Source organism: Ammospiza nelsoni, chromosome 24, assembly GCF_027579445.1.
Source record: "Ammospiza nelsoni isolate bAmmNel1 chromosome 24, bAmmNel1.pri, whole genome shotgun sequence".
Lineage (NCBI taxonomy): Eukaryota > Metazoa > Chordata > Aves > Passeriformes > Passerellidae > Ammospiza > Ammospiza nelsoni.
In genome coordinates, this window is record NC_080656.1 from 6,722,757 (window position 1) to 6,743,306 (window position 20,550).

Here is a 20,550-nt window from a genome sequence, read left to right on the forward strand (position 1 = left end):
TGCCCATTTCAATGGAAACCCTGTGCCTGTGCGGGGACCTGGCAGCAGAGCTGGCTCTGGGATGAGGGAAAAGCTGTGCCAGGGATTTCCAGGCTCAGGCTGTGCCCCCAGCTGGGGCTGCACCTTCAGTGGGCACAGAGCTGGCACTGCTGGCATTGCTGAGGTGATTCTGCACCTTCAGAAGGGACAGAGCTGGCACTGCTGGCATTGCTGCACCTTCAGAGGGCACAGAGCTGGCACTGCTGGCATTGCTGAAGTGATTCTGCACCTTCAGAAGGGACAGAGCTGGCACTGCTGGCATTCCCAAGGTGAATCCTGCTGCCTTTGGGGCAACCTGGAGGCCAAATTTAGTGGTGTAGGTGCACATCTGTGACCGTGTTCACAGGGGTCTCAGGATGAGGGAAGAGATGAGGATCTGACTCCATGGTTCAGAAGGCTTGATTTATTATTTTATGATATATATTACATTAAAACTATACTAAAAGAATAGAAGAAAGGATTTCATCAGAAGGCTAGCTAAGAATAGAAAAAGAAAGAATGATAACAAAGGTTTGTGTCTCGGATAGAGAGTCTGAGCCAGCTGACTGTGATTGGCCATTAATTAGAAACAACCACATGAGACCAATCCCAGATGCACCTGTTGCATCCCACAGCAGCAGATAACCATTGTTTGCATTTTGTTCCTGAGGCCTCCCAGCTTCTCAGGAGAAAAAATCCCAAGGCAAGGATTTTCATAAAAGATGTCTGTGACAGAGATCAGCGATTGCTGCATCCCCACAAAGCTCCCTGCTGCACAGAGCCCATCACTGCAGGAACGATTCCTCCTCCTGCCCACACGCTCCATTAAGTGCAGTTTGTGGAATTTTAGGAGTTTTGGGAGCCCCAGTGAATGTTCTGTTACCCCCTTCAAAACAAGGCTCCCATCAGCACCTGCTGGCTCTCCTCAGGTGAGGGGGATCCTCCGTGTGTGTAAAATTTCCTTTTTCCTCCTCTGCTCCCTCACTTCTGCTGGCAAACACAACATCTGTGCCTTGCACCGTTGCTCTTTATGTGGCTATGAGCAGGCAGGGATTTTCTCTGCAATAAAAATCATCAGCAGAGCCATGAAATGGGTTTGTCTCCCTGGCTCGGGCTGCACACGTCCGAACAGTAAAATCTGTAACCCAGAGGTGAACGTGCAGTAAAAAAAAATATAAAAAATAGCAGCAGCAGTTTGCTTCAAGTGATTGTCTCTGCTTCTGAAGCTGGCAGTGCATTTAAGGATGTTTGTGGCCTTGTGCTTAATATTTCCTGGATGAATTTAGGTCAGGGATGGATTGCTGTAGGTATTTTAGTGCAGAGGAAGAAAACGTTTGTAGAGCAGGAGCTCAGTGGAGGCAGCACAGGTAGGGGGGTTGAGCAGTGGGAACCTGCCCTGGTTATACTGGGATGGCTTTTCTGGGGACAATCCTGTGTCATTTCAGTTCTGGAGCAGCGGCTGCGCTCACAGGGAGCAGTTCCTCCCTCTGAGGATTCCTCACCCCCTGATGCTCAGCTTGGGCCCCTCCTGCAGGGCTCCTGGAGCCTCTTCCAGGCGTGGATTCACGGATTTGTGGCTTCAGAGCCCACGCTGATGCGCCAGGGCTTCTTTCCTTTAAAGCCAGGGATGTTTGCAATTACCCTAAGTGTGAACACATGCTTCCAGTGCTGTGGGAAGAAAGCCCTGGCTCCTAATGAGATTTATTCCCCCAAGCCTGAAATAAATGGAACATGGCAGCAGGAGCTTTTCTTTCTGCAGCAATGCAGCGAGGCTGTAAATACTCCTGCAGTGATCCAATCCTTTTGTACTCCTCACCAGGCACGGGCTCTTCCAAGTGATTCCCTTTTAAGGCTCCTTTTCCACCCAAATTCCTCTCCTGTGCAGTCACTGGGGTGGCTCTGAGAGAGGTCCAGGGTGGTTCCCCCTCAGAGCAGGGGGAGAATGGGTTGGGAGGGAGATCCTTGCAACCTCCTTCTGTTCCTTTTCCATTCCTGTTCCAGGTGTTCTTTACCTGCTGGGGGTTCAGCTGAGCTGGTTCCTGGCAATGTGGCCATTAGTAGTAGTAGTAGTAGTAATAATAATAATAATAATAATAATAATAATAATAATAATAATAATAATCTTAGATAAATATATAATATAAATATAAAAATATAATATAAAAATATAAATATATAATATAGAATGATATATGTTATTATATAGTATGAAATATTATCATACATATCAATATATTATATTATTATAACATATAAATTATTATTATTATCATTATCATTATCATTATCATTATCATTATCATTATTATCATTATTTACACATTATTAATGCAGGAGCATCCTGATGCCCCAAGTGTTCCACTGAACCAAACCCCAAGCCCAATCTCAGAATTTAAAGTCAATCCTCACAGATCCTGCCAGATCCCTCTCCCTGCTGCTCTGGCTTTTCCATCCCCACATTCCAGGCTGGAGATGCTCACAGTGCATTAATTCTGCTCTGTTTTCCCCTTGCTGCCTCCACCTTGAGCTTGCAGGGGCTGCAGAGACTGAAACCCCAAATATTTTGTCACTTTGGGTCGTTCCCAGCTGTTTTCTGTCTGACCTGGCTGCCAGGGCTCTGCCAGCTGCTGGCTCCCTGCCCCTTATGGACTTTAATATCAATTTTATTGGGATTATCGATTGTTAATTAGTCCCACCTATAATTACTGTGAGGAAAACCTTTCATTTGGCGCCAGGGCCTGTTGACTCAGCTGTCTTTGGGCATGGATCAGCTCTGCAGTTGGATTTTAACAGCCCCCCCTGGCACTCATTCCCAGCCCTCAATTCCCATTTCCAGGCCAGGAGGAGCCTGGGGGGATCTGAGCAGCCCTTCCTGCACTTCCCAGCCCCATTGCTCCCCTGCCTGGCTCTCACATGGAATGAGGAGGAGAATCAGAACAGAGCTGGGATTTTAGGCCTCTTTCCTGGAAGGAAAGTTTCTCCCCCAGACAAGTCCTGGAGGCTCCAAGTGAGCATCTGCCTGCAGCATATGGGGAGCAATGTCTGGGAGAGCCGGGCTCCAGAGCAGGGAGGTGCTGCTGGCAAAAGGCATTTTTGGGATGTTTGGGGATGAAAACAGGCTGCTGCATAAAAATTAAAATTTTGGTAGGGTTATTTTTCCTGTGTAACTTCTTAAAATGATCATCAGAGAATCTCAGTCTTTGAGGCTGGCACTATGACTAAAACTCAGATTTTTATTTCCCAGGGTTTGAAAATGGAACAATTTCAGCCCCTTTTCTGCACATGCTGTTGGCTGTAAAAGCCTCCAGGTTCTCAGCCATTTTCTGGGGAAAAGGGCTGGAAAAATCCATTTGATGTTGTTTTTCTGGAACCAGAAATGGCTTTATCCTATATCCCATCATCCCAGGCCATTTCCATCCAACCCTACAAGTGAAGGAGCTGATAGAAACCTCCCCCCACATCAACAAAGTGCCCTTATCTTAATAGGAAAGGACCTTTGGGGTTAAAAAGGACTGGAGGGGGTCAGAAGAGGGAATCTCTTCCAGAGAAATGAGGCTGCACTGCTGCTGACACCACAGGATTGATTTTTACAAGTGGGGCACTTCAACATCTTCACTTTCAAACAAATATTCAGGGCGTCACAGATAAGCTGGGAAGCTGAGCAGCCCCCATTGTCTGGGACACTGCAAAGCCCATCAGGCAGGAAGGATTTGGGCAGGAAATGTTTAAAAAAGAGGCTCCTGAATTTAAATTTTCAAACAGATTATTTTTTTTCCTGTCCTGGGAGCACAAGGGAGCTTTGATGGTGGAGCTGAGGACAAAACAAGCAGGGATGTGTGAGGAATTAAACACCTTGACAGCGTTCCCGTCTCTCCCAGCTGCAGATTTTGGTGCTTTTCTCAGCTTTTTCAGCCTGATTTTGGTGCTTTTCTCAGCTTTTTCAGCCTTTGCAGCCCCTGTGGGTGGGGACAAGTGAAGCTCACTTGGATCTGAGGAACTGGGCTTGGACCTGGGAGATTGCTCATTTTGGACTCTTACCCTGCCTATTTCTTTATGGTTGCCTCCCCCTTACAAATCTTGCCTGGCTGCAGTTCCAAAGCAGCGTTTTAGGAGCAAATCACATCTTTTCCCCCTAATAATCCCTGAGAAAAAAGAGTTTGCCAGCAGCCCCAGGCCCACCCGGTGCAATTAGGAGAGCTGGTGGCATTCTGCACCTCAGACCTGACTCCCAGTGGCCTTCTGGGGACAGCAAGCTCTCATTTTATTGCCTTCATTATCCCTTTCTCAGGAATTAACAGCTCCTGAGACTCCTGGCCTAATGTGGTTGATTTATGGTGGGATTGAGCAGCAGCAGGGAAATTGCAGGCTGGAGATGAGGGTGCAAACAGGAAACAAAGCTCAGCCAGGGGGGAGATGCTCTGGGGGTGCCTGAGGGGTTTGGGGGTGCTGCTGCTGCTCCCCAGGGTCAGCCCTGAGCTCTTGAGGGGTTGGACACTTCATTATTCCTTTAATTTTTAATGTGCTGGGGGAAACATGCCCTGAAATGAAAGAGGCGTGGATGTTTTACATGGAGAGTGTGGGAACAGAAGTTTTCTTAAGGAATTCCAAGCTATTCCCAGGAATTTCTGCTTTGGAGATTCTGTTTGCTGGCTGTTGGTAAGATATGGACAGATTTCACCATGTGTGGGAGCTTTCCCCGGGCAGGATCTGCATCAGCTGGAATGCTGGAGCTGCTTTTCCCCCCTGCAACAGGTCCAGAAGGGCCCATGCTCCTGAAAATCCCTGGATTTCAGGCAGGCTGGATGTGTCAGCGTGTTGTGGACGCCGTAACTGCTGCTCTTGAGCTTCACTCTCTTTTGAAAGAGGATAAATTTCCTCCCTGAGGAGTCCTGAGGGATCTCAGCTCTGAGGAGCAAAGAGGGGATTTTCCGTAGCCTTGGGAATTCCAGCAAACAGCACCCTTAGGGCTGGGGAAAGGTGATGGGTGTGAGCTGGGGATAAACAGAGCGCCTGGGCCTGCAGAAATGGAGCTTTGCTTCATCTCATTTCACTTCAGTGATGCTGGCAGCAGAGTTCATGAGCCCCAGAGGGATCAGAGGGCAACTCCTGGAAATTCCTGCCTTGGGAACTGGAGAATTTGGATCCAAACCAAGGGGAAAGTGGGTCAGCGGGTGGAGGAAATGGCAGCTAAGGCTTGGCAGGCCACAGGATGGGTGTGAGAGCTGGGCAGAGGGTGTGGAGACCTTTGGTGGCGCAAGGGATGGGCTGGGGGTGAGCTGCGGCCCTGGGGGTGCCCAGGGGCAGGGGAAGGGTTAATCCCAGCTGGATCTGCCAGATCAGCCCTGCCCTGCTGCTGTGTGAGCTGAGACCCCTCTGCCTTGAGCTGCTGCCCCAAATCCACTGAGTGGCTCCAGGGCAAGTCAAGCGCTCAAACCGCACAATTTCCTCGCAGGAGCAGCTCCCTGGCCATGCCCAGCTGCTGCCCCCTCACCCCTGAGCCCTGCAGAGCCCTTGGCCCTGGGCCGGGGGGCAGCAGAGCTGTTCTGCCCCGAGGTGGGGCTGGGGGCTCGGGGCTGGGGCCACTGGATGGCACTGCTGCCTTGCACAAAGCCGGGAGCAGCTGCTGCAGCCGGGAGGGGAACGGGGGATGCTGGCAGGGACAGCCCTGGCGTGGCTCTGGTCACTTGTCACCAGGGATGGGCCGCCTACAAGGAGCGGAGTGTCGGAGACACGGGGGTAGGACGGTGGGGACGGATGGAGAGCAGAGATCTCTGCAGCCAGGGCTGGGAACTTGGGGTTCATTGCAAAGGGCCAAGCGCAGGGCCCTGCTGGGAGCTGCCAGGCACAGCTCAGAGCAGCCCCAAAGAGGGAGAGAGAGGTAAAGAGAGTGGTAGAGAGAAAGAAGGCAGGAGAGTGGGAAAGAGGATGAGAGAGCGAGATTCCTGTTACAATACAATCAATCTTCTTCTAGTCGTGGAATTTGGGGTTCATTGCAAAGGGCCAAGTGCAGGGACCTTTTGGAACTTGGGGTTTATTGCAAAGGGCCTGGGTGGGTGCAGGGCCCTGCTGGGAGCTGCCAAACAGGGTTTATTCCCATTATGATACAATAAATCTCTTCTGGTCGTGGAATTTGGGGTTCATTGCAAAGGACCAAGTGCAGGGCCCTGCTGGGAGCTGCCAGCCACAGCTCAGAGCAGGAATGAGAGAGAAAAGGGGTAGAGAGAGTAAGAGGCAAGAGTAAGAGTATAGAAAGTAAGTGAGCAAAGTTCCCGTTCCAATACCATAAATCTTCTTCTGTGTTGAATATTCTGATTCTCCCTTACCAATCTAGTCCAAGACACAAATCCTGCAGCATTTCCACACAGCCTATAAGAATCATTACATTACCATCCTGTGTCACATTTTAAACCCTAAAAACTCCTCTTTGGGCCCCTTCTGCCAAGCTGTAGGGTCTGCTCTGACCCTTGGGCCTGTCTGCAAGCAGAGGGTGTTGTTCCATCAAAAGGGGATCACCTTCAGCAGCCACACCATTGTTTTCCAGTTGTTCAGTAACTGAGGGATCTCGAAGCTTGCTTTCATTTCAATCTCACTTATAGTTTCCTTATTCTCAAAATCTTTTGCCAGGCAATCATATTGATAAGGCTTTCCTGTTCCATCTCCCCCAACAGTCGACCACCGTGTTGCCCAAGAGCAAGGGACAGATGGATCCCAAACCCTCCTGCCATTCTTGGGTACCCTGAGGTGGCTTCAGCCCCTTCCTTGTGGTTGAAGAGCAGACAAAGACTCTCAGGGCTTTGCTTTCTGCTCCCTCTCCATGTCTGAGCTGGCTTCTGAGAAAGGGAAAAACCCAAGAAACGCCAAGCAGAAGAAAACTTGCAGAGAGAATGAGAAATGACATTTCTTGGATTGTGCTAAGAAACTTTACAGGTCACCCTTGCTTAGATCCTGTTCTGGACCTTCTTCAGAGCACGGCCACAGCTGGGGGAGCCTCAGGCCCGGGAGGCAGAGCAGTGATGACAGGTCCAGAGGGTTCACAGGGAGAGGGAAATGGAGGGGAAAACTTTGTGTGAGATCAGCAGATGAAAATCCAACCACTTGACCTTCTTTGAACTTATTTCAAACCCATCAGGCATGGAGAAAATTGAGGCAATAACTCAGGTTGCTCCTGTTGGTCACATTACCAATTCCATTACCCTGGGCTGTTTGTCTTAATTGAGCTGCAGCCTGGCCCTATGACTAATTGCCAGGTCACTCTGGCCCTAAATTAAAGAACACGGTTGTTTTTTTTACTTTTAACAACTTTAAAGTCCAGTTATTGTCACATTTCTTCCAAAAGTCTGTGGGTTTTTTCCAGGCAGGCTAAATGGTGCGCTGAGTTCAAACCAACCCACATTTTTCTTCTTGGGATGGTTATTTATATTCCAGTGGTGGCTACAGACAAAATGGCCCTGGAGGGTTCTCTGACCACTGGGAGTTCATTACAGCAACAGAAAAAAAAGGTGAGGAAACGGCTTCTGCTCAAAAAAAATCTCCTTGCTGCTCCCTCTTACCCCACACCATAATCTGTGATGGGGTTTGGCTCCTCTTGCTTGTCCCCAGCATCACTGGGAGCCTCAGCAGCACTCTGGGGGCTGGGGCTGCTGCTCAGAGCTGCTCTGCAGGGTGAAATCCCCTCCTGACCCCGCAGCTCGGGGTTTGGGGGTGAAATCCCCTCCTGACCCTGCAGCTCAGGGTTTGGGGGTGAAATTCCCTCCTGATCCTGCAGCCCAGGCTCTGGGGGTTTGGAGTACAACCCAGCTTTTGGGGGTTTTTGGGGGTGAAATCCCCTCCTGACCCTGCAGTCTGGGTTCTGGGGGTTTGGGGTATGAAATCCCTTCCTGACCCTGCAGCCCAGGCTCTGGGGGTTTGGGGTAAAGCCCAGGTTTTGGAGGTTTTTTGGGGTGAAATCCCCTCCTGATCCCACAGCCCAGGCTCTGGGGGTTTGGGGTAAAGCCCAGGTTTGGGGTTTTTTGGGGGTGAAATCCCCTCCTGACCCTGGGGTTCTGGGGGTTTGGGGCAAAGCCCAGGCTGAAGGCAGGGCCTGGCTTTGCTCAGAGCTGCTCCCTGTTAGGCAGAGCTTGTCCTTGCTGCTCCAGCAGGCACACAGGGAGCAGGGGCTTGGTTCAGGGGCTTTGTGAGGCTGGGACAGATCTCAGCTCACTGTCCTGGCACGATGGAGAACGTGGCACCCCTGGTGTCCTTGCCTTGGACAAAATCCCCCAGCAGCATTTCCAGAGAAAAGCCAAATAAAAAGCAACTAAAAGGTCAAATAGAGCAATGCCCAGGTCTGTGCAGGTCCTGCATCCTGCCCCAGCCTCGCCCCATGGGAATTACTGAACTCCCTTTGCTCCTGGCCTATAAAATGAGGATCAAACCCTGCCCCGCTCTGTGGCAAGGAGAGTTCATTAATATTCATGAGGCAAGGTAATATTCCAGGGGAGGGAAGGGTTCTAACTGCTCTGACTAATGAACATCTGTCATCTCCAGCTCTGGCAAGGTGAGAGTGATAGGAAATGTGAGGTGGTGCTGCACACCCAGACACTTCAGAGCTATTTACCCACTCACACAAACCAAATTAGCACCCGCTGGGGAAGAGCAGGGGCATCCATTCACACAAACAGATTTTTTCCATCAAGGAATGTGCTTCAGAGATAGAGGCAGCCTGGGGTTCACAATTAGGCAATTAACGGGGCCATTAAAAGTGAGTTAAACGCATTGAAGCAAAATGAAGTGCACCCAAAACTTTGGAATTGGATGTCACAGCCTCCAAGCAAGGGATGGTTTTACATCCCTGATGGCTGTCACTGGTCCCTGGGATGTGACAAGGAACTGTCTCTCTCCAAATTTCTTGGGGAAACATCAGCCCTGACAGCAGGGCAGCAGCCTCAGCAGCGTTCCTGTACCTGCTCAGTGCTGAACACTCGGATATCTGATTCAAGGGGCAAAAAATTCAAATTAAACCAGTCCAGGTGCTGCACGATGCCTGTTTCAATGCCAAGGAAACTTCCTCAGAGCTGGTGAGACCCAAAAGTCACCAGGTCCTGATGCAGCTCAGGGTTTGTGTGTTGTAACAGAACTTGTAATAGCTGAATTTTTCTGCCCTCTAAAGGGCTCTGAGCCCTCATTTCTAATTATAGCAGCTGGGATAACAAACTGTGCTGGGAAAAGCCTTTTACAGAGCTCTGCTGATTTGTCCTGAGTATTTATTGATTAATATAATCCAAGCTTACAAGCTCCTGAGCACTGACTCATCTTTATTTATTTATTTATTTTTTATGGCTTATTAGCATTCACCTGCAGGAAGATGGGTGCTTCAAAAAGAGCAGAACTGAGGAAAGCAGCTCCCTGCAGCAAAGCCACGTCACCCTTTGCTGTGCCCCAGCCCAGTGGTTTTGGCTTCACCACAAAACTTCTCCCCCACACCCCATTTTTGTGTCCCTCCAAGGGAAATGCTCAGGAACAAGAGCAGGGCCCGTTGAAAGGGAATGTGAGGGAGCCAGGAAAATCCCCTGCGAGAAAAGAGGTCAAGGAATTATCAATAGAAGGATCTGTCAAGGTGGCCACTCGGCCAGGTTTGATTTCTGTGAATGTGTCCCCTCTGATTAGCTTTACATCTCGGGGCTATTGTGGGAGTGTATTGTGTTGGAAACCATTCTCCAAACTGCAAGTGCCCCACTGCTTCTCAGGCCCTTGCTGTGTTTGAGCAGGGAGTGGGAATGTTTTGTGTCTGGGATGAACCGTGGCCTCTCCTCCCGTCCTGAAGCTTCGCAGATTGTTCTCACATTTGGACACACTTCAATGGACACTTTTTAATAATTTTTTTTTTTTTAATTCTGTCTATAGGTCTTTTGTACATTTTCTTTCTTGCTTTTCAAGCCTGAAGAGAGAGTTTTGAAGATAACAAGTCCATTTGTCTACTGCTTTTTGAAATGTAGATATCGATTTTTGCTCAATTTCCCCCGTTGGCACCTGAAGTCAACTGGACAGAGGAGCCAGGAAGAAAATGATGGATCACTGAGGAGAAAGATGAGCACAGGAGACTCCCACAGCACTGAATTTTGGCTCTCCCATCCTTCTGTAGGTGGTGTGAGCGAGTGATTGTGACCAAAAGCTGCTCATGGATCCCCCCAGTGCAGCCAGGGCAATGTTACCCACACTGCTCTGGATGGTTTTTATTTATTTCTATTGATTTTTATTGATTTTTTATTGACTCCCAGCCCAGCTCTGGGTTTGATGTCCAGTTCATCTGCAGGATATTTGTGTGGAGGTGTTTGTTGGAGGGATTTGGGGCAGCAGAAGCATGAAAAGAGGAGAGTAGGTCATTAAAAAATTAACAGGAGGTGCTGAATTCCCTCATTTCTGTGTCTGGCAGGATTATATTCCTAAGAGAATTGGCACAATTGGATTTTTTTGCCGCCAGATTTGCCCTGATGCTCTGGAACTGCTGGGTAGAACTTTCAGTGCTGCCCAGCTCAGCTTGTGCCCTGGAAAATGGGAAGCAAAGCTTGGATGAGCCTTTTTGGGGCAAAAATGAGATTTGTGTGGCACAGACTGGTGTAAAAGTGGTGTTTGTTTTTTTTTTTTTTTTTTCTGGAGTAGACCATTTCACACATGCTTCTAAATCCATATTTCTCCATTAGCAGTGTTTAGCAATGTGCTTTGTTTTGGTACACTTGGGACGTTCAAATCTCCACCTCAGCATTTTGAGGGTTTTCCAAGGAATTTCTGCTTTTCCTCCCAAGACCCACGGCTGCTCACGTGCACATCAGGTGGGATCCCCCTCCTGCAGCAGGCTGGTTGCTAATTTGGAGGTGAGGTGGCTGTCACAATAAGGTGGCTGGCAAGGCTTGGATGAGCCTTTTGGGGAAAAAAAAAAAAGATTTGTGTGGCCAGACTGGTGTAAAAGTGGGTTTTTTTTTGTGGAGAAGACCATTTCACACCTGGTTCTAACTCCATATTTCTCCATTAGCAGAATTTAACAATGTGCTTTTTTTGGTGGGAACTTGGGATGTTGGAGTGTCCACCTCAGCATTTTGAGGGTTTTCCAAGGAATTTCTGCTTTTCCTCCCGAGAGCCAGGGCTGATCATGTGCACACCAGGTGGGATCCCCCTCCTGCAGCAGGCTGGTTGCTAATTTGGAGGTGAGGTGGCTGTCACAGCCGTCTTGGATGTGACATTTGAACAAAGCTGCTGCAGGCTCTGCGCCGCGCTTCCCGAACCATCGGCATGCTAATGAGATGCAAATTGTGTCTAAATATTTAAACTCAAATCAAAACAAGCCACTCTCCCTGCTCCATACCAAGCACCCAGCTCACCCATGGCATAGCAACCTTCTCCAGGAGGTTTGGGAGGCACCAGGAGGGATGGGAAGGGGTGTGGGGAACATTTCCAACACGACCTTTAAGGGTTGGAAACATTTGTTCAGAGCAGCACATGGGTACACAAAGCAGCTCTGACAGCTCTATTAGGGACTTTTCACAAACTGTTGTTCTGTATTGGAGTCTTAGCATGGCTGCAGTTTGTGTGCACATTTATTTATTTGATTTTTTTCTTTTTTTTTTCTTTTTTGATTTTTTGGAGGCTGTTTCTTGGGAGGGAAGTAGGAGAAAACTCTATTAGGGACTTTTCACAAACTGTTCTTCCATATTGGAATCTTGTACGAAGAATTACAAGTCAAAAGAGTTTAAGTAGAATAATAGTTAGTTTGTTATGGGGTGAAAAATAGGTTTTTGGGGTTTTTAGAATGGGGGCCAGGGGGTAAGATGGAAGAATCTGAGTGTGTCCTGTCCTTCTTCTTCTTCGTCTTCTTGGCCTCCATCTTCTGCTGTGCTGGTGGCACTGTTGGATTGGTTTAAGGTAGAAGCTCACTGTCTAACACAGGTGATAGGGATTGGGAAGTTATGGTAAATAATGTACATGTAGTTTGTAGTATAAAAAGATAACACCAGAGTGCCTCTGTCTGACCTGCTGAACAGATCTCAGCAGGTCAGAGAAAGAATTTTATAGATAAGAAACAATAAACAACCTTGAGAACGAGAAATTAAGAGTTCTGACTCCGTCTTCAACTGCTGGGCTGGGAAAAGAGAATTTCCAACACATCTGGGGGTCACTGCGAGCAGCAGAGCCCCCAGAAATCAGCAGCTGATGGAGCCCTGCCTGGCACTGTCCCAGCTGCCACCTCTGTGTTCTCAGGGCCACAAACAACGGCGCCTTCCCCTCGTTAGCTCTGATTGCTTCTGCTGCACTGAGCAATAACAAAGGTGCACGAGTCCCTCTGCAGGTGCAGGGTGCAGCCCCTGCCCCAGTGAGGGACTGCGGCCATGGATTCACTGATTTTATGGGGTGCAACCCCAGACAAACACGAGAAAATCAGAATTTAGGGTGTGACAATGAAATGCAGGATCCAGCTCCTGCCTCAGTGAGTGACTGTGGCCATGGATTCACTGATTTTATGGGGTGTAACCCCAGACAAACACGAGAAAATCAGAATTTAGGGTGTCACAATGAAAGTTTGGGATTCTACAAGTGCAGGATCCAGCTCCTGCCCCAGTGAGGGACTGCGGCCATGGATTCACTGATTTTATGGGGTGTAACCCCAGACAAACATGAGAAAATCAGAATTTAGGGTGTCACAATGAAAATTTAGGGTTCTACGTGCGCAGGATCCAGTTCCTGCCCTCACTGAGTGACTGTAGCCATGGAAGCAGTGATTTTATGGGATATAACCTCAGACAAACATGAGAAAATCAGAATTTAGGGTGTCATAATGAAAATTTAGAGTTCTACAAGCGCAGGATCCAGCTCCTGCCTCAGTGAGTGACTGGGGCAGTGGATACAGGGATTTTATGGGGTGTAACCTCAGACAAACACGAGAAAATCAGAATTTAATAACAATAAAAGTTTAGGCTCAGTTGGGTTTTCTTACCATGGACTAGTGGGGTGCACAGAGGCAAATAGTGAGATGTATAACTTTAGGTTCTATTAATTTGTTTAGCTGGGTGCATGTCTGAGTCTGAGCTTTCATTTAATGCAAGGATTATTTCCTAGCTGGGATTTAGGCTGTGTGTCATCAAAGGAGAAAAGGAGGGGAAAAAATTACCTGCATGTCCAGGGGTTAAAACTTCATTTCCTTCAAAATCCCATTTTTAGGAGAGTCTGGCTCTGGGATCTCAGCCCTTAATATTGAGAAAATGCAGTTATTTATTTGATGGGCTTGGGCTTTTCCACCCCAAAAGACCCAGCAGAACAGAAAAGAAAGCTGATTTTCCAGCACAGGTAAACCCAACCTTCATCGGGAGCTTCCTGGCTGCCCCTCTGCCCCCTGAGTGTCTGCAAGGGACAGCTCTGGGCTGGCAGATTGAAATCCTCTCTTCAAGGCCCTTTTTGTGTGGTTTGGGGATTGTTTGCTCTGCTCTGTGCTTGTTTTTTCGGTTTTCCTCTTGACTTTGCAGTTTGGTTTTACTCAAAATAGAAACATCTGTGGCTGGTGCCCCTCTCCAGAGAGCCAAGCCAGTTTATTCTCCTTTTTCTGGGCTAAAATGTTGGAGAAATTATTGTTCGTGTCCTTGGGTAAGTCCTGGCTCCACAGACATCAGATTTCTCAGGGATTTCAGTGGTACCAATGTTTTCTTGAGGGGGTTTGGTACCTCTATTTTCTCTACTATTTAAGTGCAAGAATTAGGGGGAGAGAAATCCCCTGTAAAGGAGTCAGGACATCAGCAGTGGGCTCCTCCTCTGCTTTGCTGTCTGAAGGAAGTTTTAATTCCAAGTTGTTGAACTGTGCAAAGAATGGTCCCACGAGAGCCTGCAGAACCCTCCCTGCCCTCCAAATCCTGCAGCATGTGGCTCTTGGCCTGCCACTTATTTTCCTTGGGTTTAGGAGAGGAAAGAAGTAAAAAGAGATGGAAGTGGCCTGGAGCACTTTGTCATTTGGGGTTCATTGTTGTGCTGCTCGATGAAAAGTTTGCTCTTTTCTGGCTCCTCCAGCCTTCCCTGCAGCCAATCCAGGGAGCCCCAGGCAAGGAGAAATCTCATTTCCAGGGGCTCAGTCCAGCTGTGCCAGCCCTGATTCCCTCCCAGGGGTTGTTTGTGCAGGGCAGAGATAAGGGACAGCATCAGGCTGGGAGTTTGCTCAGGCTCCCAGGGAAAAGCCAGCCAAGGAAAGCAGCCCCTGATGTCACCCATGGCTTGGATGGGTCCCAGCTGGGAGCTGGGTGTCCCTGCTGACAAAGGGCAGCATAAAATGTCCCCAAGAGCCTTGCAAAAAGGAGGAACCACAAAAGTTTTGTGCAAATTGGAGTGAATTTAAATATTCCCGTATGAAAACCTTTCATTTATCGCTGTAAATGTCTTCATGGTGGTGAAATCTTTGCTCTTTAATGACCTAAAAGTGCCCCTATCCTGTCTGGGGTGCTGGAGCCAAGGAGCATTCCTAACTCAGCAGCACCAAAGTACTGAGGCCAAAGCTTGAACTTTAAGGGAAGATTGATCAGAATCCTTATCCTGATGTAGTGTACAAAGAACAGTCCAAAAAACGGGAAAAAAAAAATTCCTGGTCTTTAATTTCAGGCACTTTTGGACAAGAAATCTCAGGGAAACAAAGGGAAAAGCAGCCCCATGGATATTTATTGGTACAGCCCCATGTCCTGGGTGGGCTTTGCCTCGATTATCAGGTGAAAATCTGAAATTTTCTCACTCTGAAATCCCTGGACTCGTCATTCCCTGGAGCCTCAGCGCTTGTGGAATTCACTGTTAGGGAAATAATGCTGAAATATCCTTTCCCTTCCAAATCAGGAGAGCCCTTCCCAAGTGGAGCAAACCCCACTCCCAGCCGTGGCGCTGCCTCAGTTTCCCCAGGCCCAGGAGCTGCCCTGCAATCTCTGCACCCCTGGGTCTGCAGGAGGAGCCTGAATGAACCTCCCGGCCCTTTCCAGCACTCCCGGCTTTCCTGTTTGGGTCGTGCAGCTCTCCCCACTGCTAATTAGGGTAATTAAGGAGTGTAAATGAGGGGTCTTGGAGGCAGAACGTGGTGCTCGAAGTGAGAGCTGTTCATGCAGTTTCCTGGTGCATCCAGCTGCCCTGGAACTGAGGATGCTCCTGGCAGGAATTCAGGGAATTCTGTCTCAACATTCGCGGCTTTAAGGGCTTTGCAGGGCAGTTCAAGGGAAATTAGGGCTGAAAAATGCAAATGTGAGGCTGGGACGCGTCTGGGTTTGTTTTTAGAGGAGATAATTGGGGGGAAAGCTGAAGAATTCCCTGTCCCAGCCCACCCAGGCTGCTGCTCCTTCACCGCGGCGTTCCTGCATGGATGCTGCGATGAAAGCCATGTGTGAACAGCCAGGGAAGGGGGAGCAGCCCTGGGATCAACAATTCCTGCCTGGGAAGAAGATCCCAGCTGATTAACTCAGCCCAGATTCCCTGCCTGGCTCTGCAGCATCCCCTGCGCTGCCCGTGTGGAAATGAGTTAATGCCAAAGCTCTGGTGCAGATTGCCTGGTGCTTTCTCTCCCCTGCTTTTCATAATTAAACATTTCAGCTTTAATTTCTCCTGTCTCTATAAACAGCATCATCTTTTACCCTCCGAGTTATGCTCTGGTACCTTTTCCTTGCTGCAAGAGCCTCAATCACCGCAGTTCTGTTCCCTCCCTGATTTTAACAGCTCACTCCTCTTCATGAGCCATTCACAGCCTCATTTGAAGCCTCTAAAATATGAATTGTCTAGGAGGAGACTGGGAAAATACTGGAAATTTATTGGATTTTGGCTCCACAGCACAAGGTGAACAGGATCTTTGGCCCCTTATTTACACGAGTCCCTTTAAAATGGGGATTTTGAGAATTAGAGTTTATTTTTCTCTTTTGATGAAAGTAGCAATAGAGATTTCTAAATAATCTTGAATTTTCCTCCTGGTTTGTTGGTTTGGTTTTTTTTTTTTTTTTTTCCCAATCAATTGATTTACTTGGAGCTGCTGTCCTAAAGGCTAATGAGGCAGTACAGAGATTTATGGATGATATTTCCCTGGCTCTGATGGGACTCTTTTAATGCCTAATTAACTCTGTATCAAAGCATCCCAATCCTCCTGAAACCTGAGCCACCAAGAATCCACTTCTTGTTGATTTTTCACCCAGGACTTGTAAAAACTGAGTCTTGATTCTCTTGGAATGAGCCACCAGCACCACTGGCTCTGGGATTTGGCCTTTGTATGCAAAGATTTGGGGGTTCCATACAAAAATGTTAATTTATCTGGTGAAGAGCTGAGGGGATGTGTGAAAAGTGGAATTTACTTTTCACATTTTTGGTCAAGCCTGCATCTCCTTTGAGAGAGGGAGATTGTAGGGGCGAGGTTGAGGCAAACATAAACAGCTTTGGGGAGCCAGAAATTCCTCCAGTGCCACGAAAAGAACAATATTTGTGGAAAAGCTGCATGTGAAGCCAGCCATCCCCAGAGCAGCGTGAGCATCTCCACGAGGTTTGTTTTGAAACAGAAGCCACCCAGAAATGTGAGCAGGGCTTTCATGGCTTTGGCTTTTCTGTGGAATGTGGCTCTTGCAGGGGGAGAGGGAATCAGAGCATCCTCAGGAGAGAGAGGCCAAGGGGCTTTGAAGCTGATACTGTAATTAAGGCCATGTTTATATAAAAGTAAACATTTGGGATAAGAACTCAGTGCTTCCTCCTTTCCTGCTGCTGGGTTTTGCTTTTTATTTCTGAGCTTGGCCATTTGCAGATGATTTCCAGCAGCTCAGGGTGAGGGGACACCACTGATGTCCCCAAAGGAGCTGCTTTGGGGCTCCTACTACCAGCCCAGGCTAAATCCTCTCAGTGCCCATGTAAGAACCTGCCAGAGTTTCTCTTCCTGGGCCATTTTTTATAGATTGCTTGGGAGAAAGATTCTTCTTGCCTGTTGATGTGACCTTCAAAAGCAGAGAGGGGGTGGAAGGCTGGAGCACAGGCTGAGATGTCTCATTTCGTGAAAGACACAAGGAAAGTTAGATTGATTGATGTATAATTCCCTAAGGGGAGAGAATTTTATTAGAGGAAATGACTGCCAAAAAAATCTTGAAATAATTAATATCAGCACTTGCAGTTTTTAAGTGCCGGGAGAGAGAGAAAATGAGGGGAATTTATAATCCAGAGCTGAATGGAGGGGCTGTGTGTTTTATCCAAGGTATTGAACTGATGGAGAAGCAGATATTTCACTGTTTCAATTAGCACAGATCACTTTATTACTTTCTCCCAGACAGTAATTATTTCTGGTGATGAGGAAGCCTTGCAGATTTTTTAAAATTTTCCCCGTGCATATGGGATGGAGTGCAGGGATGAACTGCACTGACAGGAACTCAGATCCCCTGAGAACTTCAGTCTCTCTGAAGGGATGGATGGCTCAAGGAAACACTTCTGACATTTAACAGCATGCAAGTGTCAGAAACGTCTGAGCAGGGAAATTAACAGTGTTTATTAGCAAACACAACGACAGCACTTGAAATCCCTTTCATTAGGGCTGTGTTTGGAGAACAAGTGGAGCAGGACATGTGTGAGAATATTGAGGAGGAGCTGGCAGGAGCTGGAGGATGAATGAATCTGAGCTCAGAGTGCCTCACTGCAGTGCCTGAAATGGGGAATTTAAACTGGGGCTGTGCTGGTTTCAGGATCCTTTAATGGGCTCGTTTATCCTTTGATGAGGGCAGGGATGGGCTCCAGAGCTGGCCCTGAGCCTCCCCTTCCTGTGGAAATGGGGCTGGGGAGTTCCAGGTTCAGCATCCCAGATCTGCTCAGATCCTCCAGGTGTGGATCCCAAATCTGCTCAGATCCTCCAGGTGTGGATCCCAAATCTGTTCAGATCCTCCAGGAGGACTGGATCCCAAATCTGCTCAGATCCTCCAGGAGGACTGGATCCCAAACTGCTCAGATCATCCAGGTGTGGATCCCAGATCTGCTCAGATCCTCCAGGTGTGTGGATCCCAGATCTGCTCAGATCCTCCAGGTGTGGATCCCAAATCTGCTCAGATTCTCCACATCTGGATCCCAAATCTGCTCAGATCATCCAGGTGTGTGGATCCCAGATCTGCTCAGATCCTCCAGGTGTGGATCCCAGATCTGCTCAGATTCTCCACATCTGGATCCCAAACTGCTCCAGCACTGTCAGTGTCAGACAAGAAGGGAGGGAAGGGCTGAGCTGCAGAATTGATCTTTGAATGGATTCTGGTGCTTTTCCCCTCAGAGTTGCTGCCCTGTGCTCCCAAAGCCCTGCAGCAGCCACGAGCACAGAGCCAGCTGCACGTTTGCAGCAGCTTTTGGGAATGGTTTCAGCAGCTCCTGCCTTGATTTTTTTCCCCCTGGCTTTTCTGAAGCGGAGTTTGACTGGTTCTGTGGCCAGGGCAAAAATCAGTTGTGTTTGTGCCTGTGATCTCTTTTGTGGGGGAAAACCTACAGGGGAAAACTGGAATGAATCAAAGCCAAACACTGCTTTTTTATTTTTTATTTTTATGATTTTATTTTTATTTTTATTTGAAAGATTTCCAGTTTTTATTATTTATTATTATTTTATTTATTATTCATTTTTTGTTCTATTTAAATTTTTATTATTTAATTTTATTTTTATATTTATTATTAATTTTTATTTTATTTATTTATAATTAATTATTAAATAGTTTATTATTTATGATATATTATTCATTTATTACTTACATTTAATTTTTTTAATTTTTATTTTTTATTTTTAATTTTTATTTTTATTTTATTTTAATTTTTTCCCACTGAAATTTGTAACGGGCCAGAAGTTTTTATTTCAATGGGACCCTGTTAGATTGAGGAAAGTGGCAGAGAAAAGACAGGACTTGATGGAATAAGAGGCACTTCAAGAGCTGCAGAGAATCCACTGTGGCCCTGCCCTGTTTGCCATGCTCAGGCAGAGCTGAGGTTTTATTCTGCTCTGGTACCAACCCATAAAAGGGTGATGAGGAATCCTGGCTGCCAAGCTGCTCCCGAGCAGATGTGCCATTGTAAAATCCCATTTCTGTTCATTGCCCGCTCTGCATTCCCTTCCAGGCCTCTCCTCCGCCCAGCAGCCCACAGCACACACTGCTGGCACTCTGCAAACAGCCAGCCAGGCCGAGCAGCCTTCTTGGGGTACAGAAAAGGAGATGTTATCTGTTCCTCTGCCCCCCAGCGCTGTTAGCTCCGCTCTTCCCCAATAAACGATTCCCCTGGGCAGGCTGGGTGATAGAGGTCTCTGTCCTGGGTGGTTTTTGTGCTCAGCCTTATCAGCCCTGCCCAGGGATGGTTTCTGGCTCCCAGTGGCAGGAGCTGCTCCTGGAAGGGCTGTGTGGAAGAAATTCCTTTTCTTTGCCCTCTGGCTGTACGGTTTTGCACCAATAGAAAATAAGATAACCATTTCAAACACTAGGAACTGTGTTTTTCTGCAGGAAAACTCAGTGTGGCTCCACTGATTTCACACACTTTGATAATTTACATTGGTTTTTCTCTGGTGAGGTTGATTTGTTTTTAATCCCTCAGGAAAGTGAGGAAAAAGTGCCATTTCTGGGGCAGGCTGGCCAGCATTGTCAGTATTTCATCTATAAGTGAGGAAAATACTGAATTTGGGAACACTTTTAAAGCTCCTGAAACTCCCTCCCTTGCAGGAGCAGTGTGGGTGAAAAGGGAAGGAGTCACAGTGGATTGAACTGCAGAACAACCCAAAAACCCTGGTCAGTATTTACCTCTATAACAATAATTATCCCCAAATCCACAGATTCATCCCTCCCCTGCCTCTGACACCCACCAGAGCAGCTGAATCACCACCAGGGTGCAGAAATATCAGAGGACATTACATTTCCTCCCTCCCTCCCTGTGCTGATTTCCCTCTGCCCTTGGTTTTGGGGCCAAACCAGGTGGGAGAGGGAAGCAGGAGCTGTTCCATGGCTCTTTGGTGCACGGAGCCACTCTAATTTTAGCTCTCTGCCTTATAATTAAGGCTTTGAGCTGGTTTTTCTCTGCCTCCCCTCTCTGTGGTCGTGTTTACCAGGAGGAAAATAGACAGGAGCTCTCCCAAGGCCAACTCTCAAATTGTACCCTTAGAAAATGTTGGGTTTAAATTGCCTGTGGTCCTGAAGCTCTTCCCAAGGCCCTGCCTTGGTCTCAGTTTAAGAGCAGCACTATAAATAAGTACAAGCAGTGGTAAATCTCTTAGTAATGTGCTTCTATTATGTAGCAGAAGCTCTAAAAAATCAGCACAAAGATGCTTTGCAACCCAGAAATTCCAACTGCTGTGTCAAGCAGGCTAAAGCTGAAGCATGGATGAGGTAAAGCCAAATATATCCCAAAGATTTAAATTTAATCCACCCCATTCTGTGCCATGAGGAATCATTTATTGCTGTAAATCACCACCAGAGATGATTAATTGCCTGGCATTAGCACCACGTTCTCTGGTGAAATTATCACCCCAGCCATGGCATGAAAACATATTTCACCTCCTCTCCCCAGGATGAAAACAGGAGCACG